This window comes from Triticum urartu, chromosome 5 (assembly GCF_003073215.2).
Source record: "Triticum urartu cultivar G1812 chromosome 5, Tu2.1, whole genome shotgun sequence".
Taxonomy (NCBI): Eukaryota; Viridiplantae; Streptophyta; class Magnoliopsida; order Poales; family Poaceae; genus Triticum; species Triticum urartu.
Window position 1 is genome coordinate 342,765,413 of NC_053026.1, and position 3,791 is coordinate 342,769,203.

Below are 3,791 nucleotides of genomic sequence, written 5' to 3' on the forward strand. Positions count from 1 at the left end.
AAGTAAAGTTATCGATAGAAGTAGACGAAAGAGGGGATGCCTTCCGGGGCATCCCCAAGATTTGGCTTTTAGGTGTCCTTAGATTATCTTGGGGGTGCCATGGGCATCCCCAAGCTTAGGCTCTTGCCACTCCTTGTTCCATAATCCATCAAATCCTTACCCAAAACTTGAAAACTTCACAACACAAAACTTAAAGCAGAAAACTCGTGAGCTCCGTTAGCAAAAGAAAACAAAACACCACTTCAAGGTACTGTAATGAACTCATTATTTATTTATATTGGTGTTAAACCTACTGTATTCCAACTTCTCTATGGATTATAAACTATTTTACTAGCCATAGATTCATCAAAATAAGCAAACAACACACGAAAAACAGAATCTGTCAAAAACAGAACAGTCTGTAGTAATCTGTAGATTTCGAATACTTCTGGAACCCCACAAATTCTAAAATAAATTGCTGGATGTGAGGAATTTATCTATTAATCATCTCAAAAAATTATTAACTAAATAGCACTCTCCAGTAAAAAAAATGGCAGCTAATCTCGTGAGCACTAAAGTTTCTGTTTTTTACAGCAAGATCGCAAAGACCTTCCCCAAGTCTTCCCAAAGGTTCTACTTGGCACAAACACTAATTAAAAGCGCATGATCTGTAGCTAGCGCATGATCTGGAACCCCAAAAATTCTAAAATAAATTTCTTGGCCTGAGGAATTTATCTATTAATCATCTTCAAAAATAATTAACTAAATATCACTCTCCAAATAAAAATGACAGCAGTTCTCGTGAGTGCTAAAGTTTCTGTTTTTTACAGCAAGTTCAACAAGACTTTCCCCAAGTCTTCCCAACGGTTCTACTTGGCACAAACACTAATTAAACACAAAAAAACACAACCAAAACAGAGGCTAAATAATTTATTTATTACTAAACAGGAGAAAAAAGCAAGGAATAAAAATAAAATTGGGTTGCCTCCCAACAAGCGCTATCGTTTAACGCCCCTAGCTAGGCATAACAAGCAATGATAGATCTAGGTATTGCCATCTTTGGTAGGCAATCCATAAGAGGCTCTCATGATAGTTTCATATGGTAATTTTATTTTCTTTCTTGGAAAGTGTTCCATGCCCTTTTTTAATGGAAATTGAAATCTAATATTCCCTTCCTTCATATCAATAATCGCACCAACCGTTCTAAGGAAAGGTCTACCAAGAATAATAGGGCAAGAAAGATTGCAATCTATATCAAGAACAATGAAATATACGGGCACAAAATTCCTATTTGCAACAATAAGAGCATCATTAATCCTTCCCATAGGTTTCTTAATAGTAGAATCCACAAGATGCAAGTTTAGAGAGCAATCATCAAAATCGCGGAAATCTAGCAAATCACACAAAGTTTTAGGGATGGTGGAGACACTAGCTCCCAAATCACACAAAGCATAAAACTCATGATCTTTAATTTTAATTTTAATAGTTGGTTCCCACTCATCATAGAGTTTTCTAGGGATAGAAACTTTCAACTCAAGTTTTTCTTCATAAGATTGCATCAAGGCATCAACAATATGTTTGGTGAAGGCTTTATTTTGACTATAAGCATGTGGAGAATTTAGCACGGATTGCAACAAGGAAATACAATCAATTAAAGAGCAACTTTCATAATTAAATTCCTTGAAATCCAATATGGTGGGTTTAGCAACATCTAGATTTTTATTTCTTTCAATCCCACTTTCATCAATTTCATCACAAAGATCTAAATACTCCAAATTTTTAGAACGCCTTCTAGGTAAAGGAAGATCATATTCAGTTTCATCAAGATTTATATTGCAAAACAAAGATTTAATAGGAGACACATCAATAACTTTTAGATCTTCATCTTGATTTTCATAGGAATTGGAAGAACACGCTTTAATAAAGGTATCTTTGGAAGCACGCATCCTAGCGGTTCTTTCCTTGCACTCATCAATGGAAATTCTCATGGCTTTGAGAGACTCATTGATATCATGCTTAGGAGGAATAGATATAAGCTTTAAAGAATCAACCTCAAGAGAAATTCTATCAACGTTCCTAGCCAAATCATCAACTTTAAGCAATTTCTCTTCAAGCAAAGCATTAAAATTCTTTTGTGAATTCATAAACTCTTTAACACTATTCTCAAATTCAGAGGGCATCTTATTACAATTTCCATAAGAGTTGTTGTAGGAATTCCCATAATTATTAGAAGGATTACTAGGATATGGCCTAGGATTAAAATTCCCTCTATAAGCGTTGTTACCAAAATTATTCCTACCAACAAAATTCACATCCATAGATTCATTATTATTCTCAATCAAAGTAGATAAAGGCATATCATTAGGATCAGAAGAAACACTCTTAGTAGCAAATAATTTCATAAGTTCATCCATCTTTCCACTCAACACATTGATTTCTTCTATCACATGCACTTTTTTTTATTAGAAGTTCTTTCAGTATGCCATTGAGAATAATTAACCATAATATTATCTAGGAGTTTAGTAGCATCCCCTAAAGTGATTTCCATAAAAGTGCCTCCCGTGGCCGAATCTAAAAGATTTCTAGAAGCAAAATTCAATCCGGCATAAAAATTTTGTATAATCATCCACAAATTCAAACCATGAGTAGGGCAATTATGTATCATTAATTCCATTCTCTCCCAAGCTTGTGCAACATGTTCATGATCAAGTTGTTTAAAGTTCATAATATCGTTTCTAAGAAAGATGATCTTAGCAGGAGGGAAATACTTAGAGATAAAAGCATCTTTGCACTTGTTCCAGGATTCAATACTATTTTTAGGCAAAGACGAAAACCAAGCTTTAGCACGATCTCTAAGCGAAAAAGGAAATAGCTTCAATTTAACGACATCATTATCGACATCTTTTTTCTTTTGCATATCACATAAATCAACGAAGTTATTCAGATGAGTAGCGGCATCTTCACTAGGAAGGCCGGCGAATTGATCTTTCATAACAAGATTCAACAAAGCAGCATTGATTTCACAAGATTTAGTATTGGCAAGAGGAGCAATCGGAGTGCTAAGGAAATCATTATTATTGGTATTGGTGAAGTCACACAATTTGCTAGTATCTTGAGCCATCACGACAAACAAGCAAACAAGCTAGCACACGAGCAAACAAGAGCAAACGGGCAAAAGAGGCAAATAGAGAGGGAGGATAGAGAGAGAGGGCGAATAAAACGGCAAGGGTGAAGTGGGGGAGAGGAAAACGAGAGGCAAATGTCAAATAATGTAATGCGAGAGATAGGGATTGTGATGGGTACTTGGTATGTTGACTTTTTGCGTAGACTCCCCGGCAACGGCGCCAGAAATCCTTCTTGCTACGTCTTGAGCTTGCGTTGGTTTTCCCCGAAGAGGAAGGGATGATGCAGCAGAGTAGCGTAAGTATTTCCCTCAGTTTTTGAGAACCAAGGTATCAATCCAGTAGGAGGCCACGCTCAAGTCCCTTGTACCTGCACAAAACGATAGCTACTCGCAACCAACGCGATTAGGGGTTGTCAATCCCTTCACGGTCACTTACGAGAGTGAGATCTGATAGATATAATATTTTTGGTATTTTTGGTATAAAGATGCAAAGTAAAAGTAAAAGGCAAAGTAAAAAAGCAAAGCAAGATTGAAGTGATGGATATTAATATGATGAGAATAGACCCGGGGGCCATAGGTTTCACTAGTGGCTTCTCTCAAGGGCATAAGTATTCAACGGTGGGTGAACAAATTACTGTTGAGCAATTGACAGAATTGAGCATAGTTATGAGAATATCTAGGCATGATC